At 35.6% G+C, this 19,163-nt stretch overlaps 1 protein-coding gene across 6 annotated transcripts in view; it reads left to right on the forward strand.

Moving 5' to 3' along the window:
• LOC137234666 (serine-rich adhesin for platelets-like) overlaps nucleotides 1–19,163 on the forward strand; it is a 401,835-nt gene that overhangs the window by 210,597 nt on the left and 172,075 nt on the right. The window contains exons 2-3 of one of the 6 annotated variants that reach the window (XM_067758139.1): nucleotides 7,034–7,570; nucleotides 7,625–7,702. The exons of 1 other annotated variant lie outside the window; for it this stretch is intronic. The gene's annotated coding sequence lies outside the window, so the exon portion shown is untranslated. Of the gene's footprint in view, nucleotides 1–7,033; nucleotides 7,703–19,163 lie in introns of all 6 variants that reach the window. 4 more of the 6 variants (XM_067758140.1, XR_010947862.1, XM_067758141.1 and 1 more) reach the window with 4 other exon arrangements.

Raw genomic sequence — 19,163 nt, forward strand, 5'->3', positions numbered from 1 at the left:
GCATTTCTCTACGACTTGCAAGGGTAGGAAGATTTATTAGTTTTAATCGATTAGTGTAAGGAGGAAGATTATACGGAGAGTCCCATTGAAGATTTCTAAAGGCGAAAAGTAAAAACTGTTTTTGAATTGATTCTAGTCTATCCACATGAACTTGATAACGCGGATTCCAAATTATTGATCCATATTCTAATATCGGCCTCACCAATGATGTGAAAAGGGTTTTTGTAACGTAAGGATCACCAAACTCCTTTGCCCATCTCTTCACAAATGCTAAAACTCCTCTCGCTTTATTGACTGTGGCATTAATATGAGGGTTGAAACTAAGTTTGCAATTCATTGTAACTCCCAAGTCGACAAAAACATCAACGCTTTCCAGAGTTTGGCCATTAATTGTGTAGGAAACTGGCTGTATGTTCCCACGTGAAAAACACATGGATTTACATTTTTCTATGTTGAGTGGCATAAAATTCGCATTACACCAAGTAACTAAACGATTTAAATCCGCCTGGAGTACAGAACGTTCTTCAACCGACGCGTATGACTTAAAAAGTTTTACGTCGTCGGCATACATTAAAATTTTAGAATATTTTATAGTTGTGGAAACATCGTTTATAAAGATCAAAAACAGAATAGGACCGAGATGGCTGCCCTGAGGCACACCGGAGGGAACATCGATGACATTCGAACAAATTTTTTTAAAAATGACTCTTTGAGTTTTACCGCAAAGATAGGAGATCCAGCGAGTTAAGCCGGGTTGAAAACCAAGCAATTCGAGTTTATAAACAAGTAATGAGTGGCGTACTTTGTCGAATGCTTTGCTGAAATCAGTGTATATAACGTCGGTATGATGATTGTTTCTAAACCCATTAAAGACGTGAGTTGTAAATTTAAGCAAATTGGTTGTGGTTGATTTGGCTCTACAAAAGCTATGCTGAGAAATATCTATCAATGTATAAATCGAAAATGTAAGGTGATTAGTAACGATTGCTTCTAAAAGCTTAGGGATAGCGGAGAGCTTTGCTATTCCACGATAGTTTTCAATAGACGACTTACTTCCTTTTTTATGGAATGGGATAAGAAAAGATTCCTTCCAAGCCATCGGGAAAATGCCATTTTTTAAAGAGAGGTTAAACAGATCAGTAAGGGGCTGGTAAATGTATTCCGCACATTTTTTAAGAAAACATGTTGAGATCAAATCGGGACAGTATTTGAAAGATTCTTTTAGGGTCTTTAGATGTAGTAGAACATCTTCAGGCAGCAAATGTGGGGCATATATTGAGTTACTAGAATGGAGCTCATACGGATAATTTGTAGGTGATGAATCAACCACAGCAGAGTAATTAGAGTGAAAGAATTGAGCGAAGAAGTTTGCAATCTCCTGATCGTCGCTGGAAATGCTATTTCTAAACTTCATGGCAGAAGAAAATCCGTTAGTTCTGCGTTTAGAATTTACGAAATCATAAAAAGACTTCGGGGGGCAAATAATGTTTCTTTAATTTTACATATGTAATCTTTATAACACTTTTTATTAAGTTCAAAATACTTATGACGGAAAATAGCGTACTGTGCATAATGATAATGTAAACCGGTTCTCTTATATAATTTGAATAAACGTGATTTCTTATTTTTTAAAGCTTTTAAATCTTTAGTAAACCAGGCTTGCACTGGTTCAATGTACGAGCATTTGCGTTTGGGCACATGTTTTTCAAATAAAGTATAAATGGTTTTATTAAAATGTAAAACTTTTTCCTCTACATCCTCTTTATATCGAGGCCAACGAATAGTATTCCTTCCAAGATTCCAAGGGCTTTTGATTTCGCCCTGCAAAACTTTTTCATTTTCTTCTACTTAATATGGTAGGTGTCACACCCATTTTACAAAGTTTTTTCTAAAGTTATATTTCGCGTCAATAAACCAATCCAATTACCATTTTTCATCCCTTTTTTCGTATTTAGTATATTATTATGGCATTTTTTTCATTTTTCGTAATTTTCGATATCGAAAAAGTGGGCGTGTTCATAGTCAGATTTCGGCCATTTTTACACCAATACATAGTGAGTTCAGATAAGTAGGTGAACTGAGTTTAGTAAAGATATATCAATTTTTGCTCAAGTTATCGTGTTAACGGCCGAGCGGAAGGACAGACGGTCGACTGTGTATAAAAACTGGGCGTGGCTTCAACCGATTTCGCCATTTTTCACAGAAAACAGTTATCGTCCTAGAATATAAGCCTCTACCAAATTTCACAAAGATTGGTAAATTTTTGTTCGACTTATGGCATTAAAATTATCCTAGACAAATTAAATGAAAAAGGGCGGAGCCACGCCCATTTTGAAATTTTCTTTTATTTTTGTATTTTGTTGCAACATATCATTACTGGAGTTGAATGTTGACATAATTTACTTATATATTGTAAAGATATTAACTTTTCTTTTAAAATTTGAATTTAAAAATTTTTTTTTTTTAAAAGTGGGCGTGGTCGTTCTCCGATTTTGCTAATTTTTATCAAGCAGACATAAGAGTAACGTTCCTGCCAAATTTCATCATGATATCTTCAACGAAATTTACAAATTACAAAATTACAGCTTGCAAAACTTCTAATTTACCTTCTTTTAAAAGTGGGCGGTGCCACGCCCATTGTCCAAAATTTTACTAGTTTTCCGTTCTGCGTCATAAGTTCAACTCACCTACTAAGTTTCATCGCTTAATCCGTATTTGGTAATGAATTATCGCACTTTTTCGAATTTTCGAAATTTTCGATATGGAAAAAGTGGGCGTGGTTATTGTCCGATATCGTTCATTTTAAATAGCGATCTGAGATGAGTGCCCAGGAACCTACATACCAAATTTCATCAAGATACCTCAAAATTTACTCAAGTTATCGTGTTAACGGACAGACGGACGGACGGACGGACGGACATGGCTCAATCGAATTTTTTTCGATACTGATGATTTTGATATATGGAAGTCTATATCTATCTCGATTCCTTTATACCTGTACAACCAACCGTTATCTAAAAAAAAAAATAAATGTAAGGCGCGATAACCTCCGAAGAGATCTAAGGCCGAGCTTCTCTTCCAATTTGCGTCGTGCTCCTCTTGATTTTCCCTACAAATTGGCCGGACGGGACCTACATGCTTTATGCCGACTCCGAACGGCATCTGCAAGGCAGATGAGTTTTCACTGAGAGCTTTTCATGGCAGAAATACACCCGGAGCGCTTGCCAAACACTGCCGAGGGGCGACCCCGCTTAGAAAAATTTTCTTCTAATTGAAAAATCTTATTTCTAATATTTTGATGTTGCTTTGCCCGGGAGTTGAACCCAGGGCATACGGTGTGATAGGCGGAGCACGCTACCACCACACCACGGTGGCCAACCGTTATCTAATCAAAGTTAATATACTCTGTGATCTCTGCTCAACTGAGTATAAAAATATACCTCCTAAGCGATAATGAATTCACTGAAGAAAATAAGAAGTATTCTATTTAAAAATAACTACCCCAATAAGTTAATAGAAAATTTACTAAATAATACTACGAAAAAAGTGAGCCAACCTAATATTGCAAATGAGCTAACCGAAGCAAATACAAACAAAAAATACATCGGCGTTACATATGTGCCTGGCCTAACCGGCAATCCAGCGCTAAGAAAAATAATGAAAAATTATGACATAAATTTTGCCTATAAACTGCTCAATACACTAAGGAGAATCTTTACAAAAACAAAAGACAGGATAGACAAGGAACAGCAAAGCAACGTAGTCTACGAAATCCAATGCAAAGGCAATAACAACAATAACTGCAATAAGTGTTACATAGGCACAACAAAAAGGGCATTATTATCGAGACTATACGAACATCAAATGGACGTAAAAAACAACAAAACAACATTAGCGCTTTCTCAACACCTGATCGAAAACGAACACACAGCTGATTTTGCGACCGCTAGGATTTTGGATGTTGAGAGAAGAGAAAAAAGACGGATGACACTGGAAAGTCTCCGAATTCAACAGCAACTCACAAACGTAATGAATTTTAAAGAAGACGTGGGCAACACAAACAGCGCTTACACAGCTGTGATCAAACATGTAAGCAAATAATATAAAAACAATAAGTTTAATGTTAACATGTGATGTTTTTTTAATTTAAAAAAATTAATCAAATTAATGTAGAGTAAAGTTCCAAATGTAAATTTTTATGTCTATTGATTGTGCTGTATTCTTATATTTCATTTTGTGTTTTCATGTTTCTGTTTTTTAAAATAAATGTAGACCTTCCTGATCATGACGCGAAAGCGCCGAAATGCATAGAGGCAAAAAGTAAAAACTTTTTGGTTTTTCTTTATTAAGTAATCTATCGGCCGAAGCAGCTCCTACCCAGCAAACATTTTAAAAAGAGTCTGGCCCAACTAAATATCATAGATATTAAAAATAGTTATTAGCACTTACGTGGCGGCCACCGTGGTGTGTTGGTAGCGTGCTCCGCCTACAACACCGTATGCTCTGGGTTCACACCACGGCAAAAGCAACATCAAAATTTTAGAAATACGGTTTTTCAATACGAAGAAAATTTTTCTAATCGGTGTCCCCCCTCGGCAGTGTTTGCAAGCGCTCCGAGTATATTTTGCAATGAAAAGCTCTGAGTGAAAACTCATCTGCCTTGCAGATGCCGCTCGGAGTCGGCAAAAAAACATGTGGGTCCCGTCCGGCCAATTTGTAGGGAAAATCAAGAGGAGCACGACGCAAATTGGAAGAGAAGCTCGGCCTAAAATCTCTTCGGAGGTTATCGCGCCTTACATTTTTTTTGTTTTTTTTTTTTTTTAGGACTAACGTGAACGTGGGATTCAGTGTTTCCTTGCTGGCTGCTGGATTCAAAGAGGACGAGGGTCTTTGCAACAAAAACCGATTAACCCACGATACAGCACCTTCGTTGGATTTACCGGCAACAAATTTACTATACCGCGGGCTCACAGCGTTAAAAGTATAAATATGTATACGTACTACCACTCACAAATTCCTGTGTGTATTAGTGACCACAAGCATATGTGGGTGGTAGTTAATTATGTTACGAGGGGGGACAGATAAATGTAGGTCTGTGACCTAAACAAACCGCCCCCTTGCCGTAAGTAACAAAAGAAAAGAAAAAATTGAAAAAGGAATGACACGTCATCACACGTCCAGTAAGGCGGTGCATCAAAAATAAGGCGATATAGATGCGGACTTCTAGCACTGCACGCTGTCTGGTTGACCTCACGTTTCGCTCTCCTGTGGAAAGAGAAAAGAAACAATTAAATACAAGTGCGTTGTTTTGAAATTCCATGCAGTATTATTTACTTTAGTATGTATAAGAATATGCGCATGAGAGGCGGTGAGATCAGGAATTTTATTTCTGACAGGCTCCTGAGACCATCATCCCGAATATGGTCAGTTGAGTCAGGAAACCGCTAACTGTAGCTGCCGGTGTGCCGCTCACCATCATTTCGGCGTATATTTTAGAACCGAGTGTCAGCCGAATTGGCGATGAGCGGTAGAAATGCGGATCCACTAGCGGCATGGATTGAAATGGCGCGGAAATCTTCGGGTCTACATTGGACGCCGGACACAAGCGATAGTGGCTTTTGACGATTGCGGCTTGAGTGGTTACATGCGTCGATGCCCGAATTTGCCGCGCAGAATTAGTGTGCACTGCCCTGGTCCTTGGCGCTCCAATTGTAAGTCGCGTACCAGCTTTGCGTCGAAGATTGTTCTGGTGGCGCAGGGATCGATAATGGCACAAACTAAGTGGAAATGCCCGCGCTATTCAGTGCGTATGATGGCCGTCTGCGCAATGGGCACGAAAGGCCGCATGATGAGCGATGGAGAATCAGACCATCTCGAAAGCCTTCCAGTGTGTCACGCGATATTGTTCTTGTATTTTGGGTGTCAGAGGAGTCGTCGATTTCTTTCAACGTTGCTGCCTTTCAAGCTTTGGTGATTTAGTAGGGCTTCGGTGGAGTCCGACGTCACGGTGCTGTCAATTGTCTCGTTGGTTTCGAAGTTTCTTTACTTTCTCCGCGCTTCGTTCATGCTGTAGCAATTTCTTCTCCTTCCAACTGCTGAGCCCAGGACTTTGTCGGTCCCATAATGTTCATTGACAACGCATCGTCGGACGGGTTGTCGTCGCCAATTACGGTTGTGTCGTCGCATTCCGACCGACGTTCATCGAAATGGAGCGTGATGTGGTGCTTTTCTTGGCAGCATTTGCAGCGGTATTTTCTGTTACATTTCGGCGACAGACAGTCCAGACAGTACTTATGTAGAAACACTGCCTGCAATCTCTCCTCGGGGAATTTTTTCCTATATTCAGCGCAGATTCTAAGGCTATGGTCCCTGCCGCAGAGCTGGCAAGCGACGTCGAAACGCTTTGCGCCTCCCTCTGACTTGGCCAATAAGGTTTGGTAACGGGTCATGATCTGAAAGAATATTGGTATCATTGACCAAATTGAGGTTGGCGGAATGTTGTTGGGGTGGCATAAAAAATATTTCCAATGTATTTACGCAAAATAAAGAAAGAAAATCTGGAGGGTGCTTTAGTATTTTACTTTAAATAACTCGACTTTTGTCGGTGGATGTCGCTGAATCTTGTGCTACATAATTTGTGGAGTGTGTTGTTTTACCACAAGTGGCCTACCACCACACGGAACGGTTCGCAACTTGGCTGAAAAGGTATAAAAGACTGCCTGTGCAGATGCATTTTCACCATTCAACATTATTTTCGACGTGTATTGTCCATAATGTTGAAATTCGTGGAATTAAGTATTTTAATGCGCGACATGTAGTGCGATATGTAATGCGTGTATCAGCGCAAGAGGCCTAATGTCGGTATTGCAGTGCATTGACAGTCAGAAATGGAGTGTAGAAATTTTACATTTGCTACGCTTTTCCATTTCCTGAATGGCAAAAAGTCATTCATTTAAAAACCCGGTGGTGAGCATATGGTATAGTTGTAGATTTGGTTACCTTTTTATTAATTAATTTTTCTATTTCTTTCCAGGTATACAGTTACAAATATATCCAATAAAGGAGAAGCTTCGCAGTAAATAAATGGAAATACGCAAGGATGAATAAAGAATGGAAATCTAGCTTAATTGACGAAATGCTGACGGATTTAGCAACCCGCCGTCAATCCATGGCAAAGCAAACGAGCGCCATTTCAGATATCGTCGATACTTGGAACAACATTTTGCTGCAAATTGAAACTATGCGAAGCAGCAGATATACAAGTCACTCCCATATCAATAAAATAAACAATCCCACGCTCAAAGCGTATGCATGCAAAAAGGAGACAGTATAAATATTAGCAAAAATGATTGAAAATGCCCCGCAACTTTCCAGCGCCAATACGCAAACGCTTGCTGCTGGTTTTAATCATTCATTAAAGTACGTTTTTGTGTGTGGAGATTAGACAAACGCATATTTTCCGTTGCTAATAATACTCTTAATTCAATTCGTGTCGATGACACCTATTCCATACATTCTTCAATCAGACTCAACGAACCTGAGTACGTTAATATTTGGGATATTAAACAACGTAAATCCGTAATATATCAATGTATGGTAGCAGATAAAATGTTTGTAATTTTAGTGAACGTAGCGGATAAAATTGTTGGAAAAGAGTGCATAAATTCTCGTATCATGAATACATCACCGAGCAACTGGAGGGGTATGTACATACGTTTTAATAGTTTTATATAGGGGGAGCAAACCTTGATCAGTACGCTCCAAGTCGTCAGTCTTAGTAAGCAAAGCTGTACATTCCGCTTCAACACGCTCTATTAGTTTCGCTCGCTTCTCTGCTTTCTGCCGCTCCAATTCAGCAAGGCGTTTAAGTTCTTCCAATCTTTTTTGCTCTTGTTCAGCATATAAACCTGTGATGTTGTTCGTCCAATTAGTATAGCCAATTATACAATTCCTGCCTTCCGACCATTCTCTGCATCACGCGTATTATTACTATGCAACATAGATTCAGCATTTAGTGCTAATGGTAAAGCATAATAAATAGCAGCCCGATCAGCTTCATAAATGTTCCAGTAGATGCGCGTTGAGTTGGGGTTGATGATTTACCATTAAGTAATGATTCACTTCTTGTGCTCTCGTTTCAGTGCATCCACGAATTTTATTAAGATTATCATTTTGTTGATGGCTGCGCTCATGTACTGTTTCCGCTAAAATTTTTTCGATACTTATTTGATTTTCAGTCCTGATGTCTCTTTCTTTGGGATTTACTTCCATAGAGGCCGCATTCGCTTAATTTAAGAGAATATTGCAAATGAACATATGTACATAAATAGTTTATATATGCCTATGCGTGTAATTCCACTCGCGTTTTGTTTTTGAAGACTGCTTTTGCTAAACTAAATATTCACCTTATATGTATTTATTGGCTGAGGCAGTAGAAGAAATTTATTCGTTTTCTGTGTATGTATGTAGTATGTGAGAGGATCACGGCCTTGAATCCCAAATAAATATCCTTCTGAATATTGCGAGTGCTATAATTGTTGGTCAAGAGCGATAAAGATTTGCTAACATGTACCTTTGGCTTGCTTACTATACACAAAAAATGTAGATAGGTAGTGCAAGGCTGATGAAGGACCTTAAAGCCATGAAGGTAATTTATTGGGCATCCTGCTATCACCACATCACGCCGACCGCTGCACAAAGGTAGATTTTCAAGTTTTAGGCGGCCAAAAATATTTTATTGCCTATATCTTCTTAACACTGTTTAACAAATGAAAAATTATAATAATTTGTGTAATTAATCGGTTATGTTAAAAAAATAGATATTACACTGTGTAACACTAAAAAATTTCTGCCCAGTGAGGCTATTTTTCATGTTGTACAGCATGTAATAAATTAGTTCTGTCTTTATCTAGGGTAAATTTTTAATAGGTTTTATGAAAAATTATAATGATTTGTATAACTAATCGGTTATATTAGAATAGATATTACACTGTGTAACACTGAAAAATACCTGCGCAGTTAGGCTATGTTTCATGTTGTACAGCAACAAGGGTGTATCAAACCCTCTACCTAACCCCCTATCTTCAAGTATCTGCAGCTAAATTTAATGCAGTTGGCAAGCTAATTGTACCAAGTACCATGTTCAAAACGAATTTTCACTTGGACGGAATTGGAAACATAACAAAACGGGTTTTGAACACCAAAAAATAAAAAAAAAAAAAAAAAAAATTTAAGATCCTAAACAAAATAGGTTCTTCATTAATTTATAACTTTTAAAAATCACAAACACCATTAATAACGTTCGTATTTACCTGAAACATCAGAATCCATCACAATTACTCAATTCAATTGTCTTAAAACTTAAAATATTCACGTTAAAACATGCGATTTCACATAGGTTAAAAAAAAACCATAACACGCGTTTCAGAAATAGCTAAATTCCGATTACTTGACAGCTAACGCCAGATATGCGAAGGATGGGAAGGGGTAGAATTATTTTATCCCTATTCTTAAACTGTGGGAGTGCTTTTTTTGTAATTGTGGCAACTTTCAGAAATTCAATTATGGCCGCCTAAATGTCTAAAATCTACCTATGTGCGCTGTGTAAAAACGTGGCTAACGAATAAGCGGGATGATACGGGTGTGTCCAGAAAGGTAACAAACAAGGGCAGTTTTATAGATGCCAATCGCAGGCTGCACATGCCGACCTCAACGTCAGAGCACAGGACGCTAAGGGTTTTACCTGTTCCGGTTGGTGATTACAGCACAGCATTTGTACCATCGCGTAGGCAAGTTATTACCTTTTCCATATACGCTGTATTATAAATCGTTGAACTCCAAAATCACCCAGCTCTATATAATTGTTGTCTGCAATTTCCAATTTCAAACAACTATAAAATTTACAGGGCTGTGCCCTATGCTCTAATGAGAAATTAAGTTCCAAATGGTACTTTTATATCTACACCAAAAAAGGAAACTTATTTCAGCTTGTGACAATTTGCTTTAAAACATATACATTAGGATTTTTTGTTTGTTTTTGAATGAAAAGTTGTCTTTATAAGAGTTAATCAAAACCACCAAATAAAATTTTCGCAGGATGGCGTTTCGAGGTGCCCCCAGCCCCAAGAAGTTGAGCAAAATAATCGCGATTTTACAAAGCTCATTATATAAATATTTTTTTATTTCTTTTTTAATATACACAACTTTAGTAAAATTACATATTATAACTAAAAACGACAAATTTTAAATGGTGTTTTACAGTTTTTTGTTGATAATAGTATGTTTCCGTGTTTCTAATCAAGTGTATAAGTGAGAGTTTTACAGGCAAATAGTAGGCCATGAATATCAGTAGGCTTTGAAATTAATAAATCAATGAGCAAAATAACAACAAGCGAAAGTAAATCAATGACAAAAAAAAAAAAAAAAAATGTACCTACCGTCTTTTTCAAAGTTGAGTTGCGCTGGAGTGAAACGATGAGTGAAATAACCTTATTTTCAACCTTAATTCTGGTCTAGAAAGCCAACTTTGTGGAGGTCAGCCAAAGGCGATTTCGAAAAAAAATAAATTCACTCGAACCTATTGTGTATATTAAAAAAGAAATAAAATAAATATTTATATAATGAGCTTTGTAAAATCGCGATTATTTTGATCAACTTCTTGGGGCTGGCGGCACCTCGAAACGCCGTCCTGCGAAAATATTATTTGTTGGTTTTGATTAACTCTTATAAAGACAACTTTTCAGTGCTAGGCCATTACAAAAAAAAAAAAAAAAAATTCCATAGGGTATCACTGCACCCTAATGTATATGTTTTAAGGCAAATTGTCACAAGATGAAATAAGTTCCCTTTTTTGGTGTAAATATAAAACTATTACCAATTAACCCTAAAGAATATACACTCCACATGGTTCGATGAAGAGCTTTACGTTCATTATCTGAGTGAAGGACTCGAATGCCAACTATTATGCAGAAATATGCGTCGAAAATGTCAATACCAAATAAGGGACTAAAAGTTGTAAACCAATCTTCTCTTTTGCTTGAAGATTTATCTTATCACAAACTATGAGTGATAATTATTTACCAAGTTGGCATACAGGTATATCCGATTAAGATTTGCGGTCTCAAATATGTTTTTTTTTTGATTAAACATCTTTACAATATCCAGTCAGCATTTTATCAAAAAATATTCAAATATCATACCCCCAGATGGTTGAAAACGTAAAAATTTAAAGGCATATTTTATTCGAAAATCAATGTAAAACCGGGAGAAAAATGTACCTTAAATGTGATTAATTTTGAATAATCATTTATGATTCAGATTTCGAAACGATTTATTCATAATTGATATCATTGTAGAAGTGAGCTTTAATTGTTTTGGAGTGATATTTGATTGCTTTTCACAGTCATTTTCAGATCATATTCGTGAACATATTTCAAACGTTTTGGTTGAGATTTATGAATGATTTTCAAATACGATTATCATGAATTTATTCTTCATTTCTCATGCAAAATAAGATCTTCAATGAGAAGTAGAATTTTAAGAAGTAGAATATTCATTAATTAGTTAACATAGATAATCAGAAAAGATACAGAAACCGGAATGAAAAATGATTAAAAATTATTGATCACCTAAAGTAAACACATTTGATTCAAATATGATTCCAAAAGATGATTGAAAAACTATATTCAGTTTTTGATGATCATAGTATTCATATTTGGGTATTTCTCTTGCTAAATTGTATGATAACTCATTATTTAGTCAGAAAGAGTAACCAAATCGTATTAATATGTAGAGAAATTCATAACAAACCGAAGAAAAATCTCCTTGCCTATTGCGAAATCCCTCAATTTTTTTTGATTATTATTATATATGGCACATTTTTTATCCGCCCGGTAATTTAAAAAAGAACTTGAGGAAACGAAAATTCACTTTATGTATATTAGGTTGGAGTGAATTTATTTTTTTCGAAACCTCTTTTGGCTGACGTCCAGAAAGTCGGCTTTCTAGACCAGAAATAAGGTTGAAATTTTTTATTTCACTCATCGTATGTTTAGAGGTGCCCAGCGCAGCTCAGCTTTGAAAAATACGGTAGGTACAATTTTTTTTTTTTGTCATTGATTTAATTTCGCTTGTTGTTATTTTGCTCATTGATTTATTAATTTCAAAGCCTACTGATAGTCATGGCCTACTATGTGCCTGTCAAACTCTTACTTATACACTTGATTAGAAACACGGAAACATACTATTATCAACAAAAAAAACTATAAAACACCATTTAAAATTTGTCGTTTTTAGTTATAATATGTAATTTTACTAAAGTTGTGTACATTAAAAAAGAAATAAAATAAATATTTATATAATGAGTTTTGTAAAATCGCGATTATTTTGCTCAACTTCTTGGGGCTGGGGCACCTCGAAACGCCATCCTGCGAAAATATTATTTGGTGGTTTTGGTTAACTCTTATAAAGACAAATTTTCATTGCTAGGCCATTACAAAAAAAAAAACAAAAAATAAATCCATATGGTATCACTCCACCCTATTGTATATGTTTTAAGGCAAATTGTCACAAGCTGAAATAAGTTCCCTTTTTTGGTGTAAATATAAAAGTAATACCAATTAATCCTAAACAATATACACTCCACATGGTGCGATGAAGAGCTTTACGTTCTTTATCTGAGTGAGGGACTCGAATGCCAACTATTATGCAGAAATATACGTCGAAAATGTTAATACAAAATAAGGGACTAAAAGTTGTAAACATATCTTCTCGTTTGCTTGAAGATTTATCTTATCACAAACTATGAGTGATAATTATTTACCAAGTTGGCATACAGGTATATCCGATTAAGATTTGCGGTCTCAAATATGTTTTTTTTTGATTAAACATCTTTACAATACCCAGTCAGCATTTTATCAAAAAATATTCAAATATCATATCCCTAGATGGTTGAAAACGTAAAAATTTAAAGGCATATTTTATTCGAAAATCAATGTATCGCCGGGAGAAAAATGTCCCTTAAATGTGATTATTTTTGAATAATCATTCATGATTCAGATCTCGAAACGATTTATTCATAATTGATATCATTGTAGAAGTGAGCTTTAATTGTTTTGGAGTGATATTTGATTGCTTTTCACGGTCATTTTCAGATCATATTCGTGAACATAATTCAAACGTTTTGGTTGAGATTTATGAATGATTTTCAAATACGATTATCATGAATTTATTCTAAATATCTTATGCAAAATAAGATCTTCAATGAGAAGTAAAATTTTAACAAGTAGAATATTCATTAATTAGTTAACAAAGATAATCAGAAAAGATACAGAAACCTGAATGAAAAATTATTAAAAATTGTTGATCACCTAAAGTAAATACATTTGATTCAAATATGATTCCAAAAGATGATTGAAAAACTATATTCAGTTGTTGATCATCATAGTATTCATATTTGGGTATTTCTCTTGTTAAATTGTATGATAACTCATTATTTAGTTAGAAAGAGTAAACAAATTGTATTAATATAAAGAGAAATTCATAACAAACCGAAGAAAAACTCCTTGCCTATTGCGAAATCCTTCAATTTTTTGATTATTATTATATATGGCACATTTTTTATCCGCCCGGTAATTTAAAAAAAGAACTTGAGGAAACGAAAATTCACTTTATGTATATTAGGTTGGAGTGCATTTATTTTTTTTTTCGAAATCGCTTTTGGCTGACCTCCAGAAAGTTGGCTTTCTAGACCAGAAATAAGGTTGAAAATTTTTATTTCACTCATCGTATGTTTAGAGGTGCCCCAGCGCAGCTCAGCTTTGAAAAATACGGTAGGTACACTTTTTATACTCAGTTGAGCAGAGCTCACAGAGTATATTAAGTTTGATTGGATAACGGTTGGTTGTACATATATAAAGGAATCGAGATAGATATAGACTTCCATATATCAAAATAATCAGGATCGAAAAAAAATTTGATTGAGCCATGTCCGTCTGTCCGTCCGTCCGTCGGTCCGTCCGTTAACACGATAACTTGAGTAAATTTTGAGGTATCTTGATGAAATTTGGCGTGTTGGTTCCTGAGTACTCATCTCAGATCGCTGTTTAAAATGAACGATATCGGACTATAACCACGCCCACTTTTTCGATATCGAAAATTTCGAAAAACCGAAAAAGTGCGATAATTCATTACAAAAGACAGCTAAAGCGACGAAACTTGGGAGATGAGTTGAACTTATGACGCAGAATAGAAAATTAGTAAAATTTTGGACAATGGGCGTGGCACCGCCCACTTTTAAAAGAAGGTAATTTAAAGTTTTTCAAGCTGTAATTTGGCAGTCGTTGAAGATATCATGATGAAATTTGGCAGGAACGTTACTCCTATTACTATATGTATGTTCAAAAAAATTAGCAAAATCGGAGAAGGACCACGCCCACTTTTAAAAAAAAAATTTTTTAAAGTAAAATTTTAACAAAAAATTTAATATCTTTACAGTATATAAGTAAATTATGTCAACATTCAACTCCAGTAATGATATGGTGCAACAAAATACAAAAATAAAAGAAAATTTCAAAATGGGCGTGGCTCCGCCCTTTTTCATTTAATTTGTCTAGGATACTTTTAACGCCATAAGTCGAACAAAAATTAACCAATCCTTTTGAAATTTGGTAGGGGCATAGATTTTATGACGTTAACTGTTTTCTGTGAAAATGGGCGAAATCGGTTGATGTCACGCCCAGTTTTTATACACAGTCGTCCGTCTGTCCTTCTGCATGGCCGTTAACACGATAACTTGAGCAAAAATCGACATATCTTTAATGAACTTAGTTCACGTGCTTACTTGAACTCACTTTATCTTGGTATGAAAAATGAACGAAATCCGACTATGACCACGCCCACTTTTCCCATATCGAAAATTACGAAAAATGAAAAAATGCCCTAATTCTATACCAAATACGAAAAAAGGGATGAAATATGGTAAGGTAATTGGATTGTTTTATTGACGCGAAATATAAATTTAGAAAAAAACTTTATAAAATGGTTGTGACACCTACCATATTAAGTAGAAGAAAATGAAAAGTTCTGCAGGGCGAAATAAAAAACCCTTAAAATCTTGGCAATTATTACATATATAAATAAATTAGCGGTATCCAACAGATGATGTTCTGGGTCACCCTGGTCCACATTTTGGTCGATATCTGGAAAACGTCTTCACACCACTCCCTTTTAAAACTCTCATTAATACCTTTAATTTGATACCCATATCGTACAAACTCATTCTAGAGTCACCCCTGGTCCACCTTTATGGCGATATCTCGAAAAGACGTCCACCTATAGAACTAAGCCCCAACGCCCTTTTAAAATACTCATTAACACCTTTCATTTAATACCCATATCGTACAAACATATTCTAAAGTCACCCCTGGTCCATCTTTATGGCGATATCTCGAAAAGGCGAACACCTATAGAACGAAGGCCCACTCCCTTTTAAAAATACTCATTAACACCTTTCATTTGATACCCATATCGTACAAACAAAGTCTAGAGTCACTCCTGGTGCACCTTTATTGCGATACCTCGAAAAGGCGTCCACCTATAGAACTAAGGCCCACTCCCTTTTAAAATACTCATTAACTCCTTTCGTTTGATACCCATATTGCACAAACGAATTCTAGAGTCACCCCTGGACCACCTTTATGGCGATATCTCGAAACGGCGTCCACCTATGGAACTAAGGATTACTCCCTTTTAAAATACTCATTAACACCTATCTTTTGATACCCATATTGTAGAAACAAATTCTAGGGTCACCCCTGCTCCACCTTTATTGCGATATCTCGAAACGGCGTCCACCTATGGAACTAAGGATTACTTCCTTTTAAAATACTCATTAACACCTTTCTTTTGATACCCATATTGTACAAACAAATTCTAGGGTCACCCCTGGTCCACCTTTGTGGCGATATCTCGAAACGGCGTCCACCTATGGAACTAAGGATTACTCCCTTTTAAAATACTCATTAACACCTTTCATTTGATACCCATATCGTACAAACGCATTCTAGAGTCAACCCTGATCCACCTTTATGGCTATATCCCTAAATGGCGTCCACCTATAGAACTATGGCGCACTCCCTCATAAAATACTCTTTAATGCCTTTCATTTGATACACATTCCAGGGTTTCGCTCGGTTCATTTTCCTACATGGTTATTTTCCCTTATGTTGTCACCATAGCTCTCAACTGAGTATGTAATGTTCGGTTACACCCGAACTTAACCTTCCTTACTTGTTTTTTTTGTCATTGATTTAATTTCGCTTGTTGTTATTTTGGTCATTGATTTATTAATTTCAAAGCCTACTGATATTCATGGCCTACTATGTGCCTGTAAAACTCTTACTTATACACTTGATTAGAAACACGGAAACATACTATTATCAACAAAAAACTGTAAAACACCATTTAAAATTTGTCGTTTTTAGTTATAATATGTAATTTTACTAAAGTTGTGTATATTAAAAAAGAAATAAAATAAATATTTATATAATGAGCTTTGTAAAATTGCGATTATTTTGCTCAACTTCTTGGGGCTGGGGGCACCTGGAAACGCCATCCTGCGAAAATATTATTTGGTGGTTTTGGTTAACTCTTATAAAGAAAAATTTTCATTGCTAGGCCATTACAAAAAAAAACAAAAAAGAAATCCATATGGTATCACTCCACCCTATTGTTTATGTTTTAAGGCAAATTGTCACAAGCTGAAATAAGTTCCCTTTTTTGGTGTAAATATAAAAGTAATACCAATTAATCCTAAAGAATGTAAGTTAAATTACTAAAGGTTATTTAGTTGAAAAAAAATGTTTTTATTGGGAGCTATGGCTCCTTTATTACTCAATGTCAGAATTAGAACTAACTTTTACAAATATTATTTTCTTACAACTAACTTATTTTGTCGCCGCTCTACCGACTGCGCTGCTGTTGCCGCTTTGTGAATTCGCTGACGATGCGCTTCCCACCGCTTGCTGCATTTCTGCTTATTTTCGTGATGTTATGACTTGGTTGAAATGTTGACGATGCATTTCTCACCGCTTGCTGCATTCTTAGTTATTTTCGTGGTGTTATGTTTCGTTATGGAATTTTGTTTACCAGCTTGTGCAACAAGTGTCTTCTTGCTTTATTATTTGGCGTGCGTCGTGCTAACAGCTCCCCCCCTGAAATTCAAACGTCCGCGTTTGAGGTGCTGGGTTTTGGAAATATTTGATTTAGCCCCTCTATTGCAGCCTCTGTCAGTTCGATGGGCTGCTGCTGGTTGACCTTTTTGGGGGGTAATCTTGACATTGTAATGGATATAATAATGATTATAACTACCAGTGCGATACTGATATTAGTAGCATAGTTGAAATGATTTGCAGATTTTGTGTATTCTATTAGTTTGGTGTTATTTATGTTTATCTGCTTTAGCATTTGTAGGGACAATATTTCTTCGGTTCTATTTGGTTCTAAAAATGGCTGAAGTATAGCGGGTAGGGGCTTGCTTGTGCGCTTTTCTGTATTGGAAAATTTTTTCCCGTTGATTATAATTGTAGCGTTGTTGTAGTGTATTATAAATGTGCCGTTAAGGGATGTAGTTTCTTCGTTTATTACGATTTCTCCTTTAAAGTCGTTCAAAAATAGGATGTCTGGTGAGAGTGCTTCAACTTCCGGTATGTGTTGACTGTTGGTCACTGTGCAGTTCGGCAAGCGGCTGTTTAGGAGATTACTTATACAATAGTCCCTACTTAAATCTAATAAATTATTTTTTGAACATATTTGAATTGAGTTGTATTGTTTACATTCTTTTTGTATGCCATAAAGGTTTCTTTCACAGGTAAGTATTGATTCGAAATTTATTTTATTAATCTTATTGTTTTTCTTTATTGCTCTAATGTCTATTGTTTTACAAGTTTGTTCTTCTACCGTGGGTAGACTTATGATATAAATGATAATTTTGCCATTTGTTGCTATTTTAATTTGTGAAAATTCTAAAGCTTCATCCAAATTTATAAACGGAATATTATCTTTTTCGAAAATCTGTTTGGCAATGTCTACTTCTTCACTTGACATAATATATGAGTTTACTATATTGGCTTTAGCCCAATGAATTGCATATGCTATATTTATGATTTCTTCCTTTAAAATTTCTAATTTGTATTTCAATTTCAAAAATGCTTCTATTTCCCTGCTTTTGTCATTTCCTTGGTAATATTGTTTGTAATATTTGTAATTTCATTTATCTTTTTTATTGTTAGTTTGTTAATAATAACCTGATTGTTATTATTTTCAAGGACGTTATTTAATTTATTCGAAACTATTTCATGATCCTCGTGGTCTGGATTTCCTGCGATCCATTTCCACGCACTACCTATGAAATTTAGTGACCTTTTCGATCTTCCTTCTATTTTTAGATTATTTAGATGAGCCTTAATTTGTGATATGATAAGGGGTAAGAAGGGATAATTGGGATTTTTATAGAGTTCTTCTGCTTGTGTTTTCAGTTCTATATGCTCCAGGATTTCGTTGTATTTGTCAATGTCGATTTCGTGTATTATTCTAAATGTTCCGGTCTGTAGTTTGGCTGTTCCTTTTTCTATTGTTACAAGTTGGGAGTTAGAGTAGTCGAGTATTTGTACCTCTGCTAGGCAGAGCGGTATGAAAAATCTGCAAAGAAGAAGTTTTACACATCGTTTAATTAGTTGCGTATCCTACTTTTGTGTACTATTTGTCCTTTTTCGGTAATTACTGTACTATTTCGATCCTCCTTAACTATTTCCTTAGTATATGGCTTACTTAATTTAGTCCCTAACCTCCTGTTTTTCTTGACGTTAATGATTTGACCTGGTAAATATGATTTTACGTTATGTTTCTTTCTGTTGTGGTATTCTATGTCCTTTCTCTGTTTAAGTGCCAGTTTCTCTAAGTTACTTTGCCTACTTCTTTCTATATCTTCTGGAGTAAACGTAACGTTTCTACCGAAATATAAATCTACTGGCCTCTTTTTAGTCACAGAATGGATAGTATGATTGTATTCCGACACAGCTCTTTCTAGGAGCTCGTCAAAGTTCCTGTGTCCTCCATTCTCTTTGAGGCAACGCATTATTTCCACCAGAGTAGAATGGAACCTTTCT

The sequence above is a fragment of the Eurosta solidaginis genome, chromosome X, assembly GCF_040869045.1.
Source record: "Eurosta solidaginis isolate ZX-2024a chromosome X, ASM4086904v1, whole genome shotgun sequence".
NCBI lineage: Eukaryota > Metazoa > Arthropoda > Insecta > Diptera > Tephritidae > Eurosta > Eurosta solidaginis.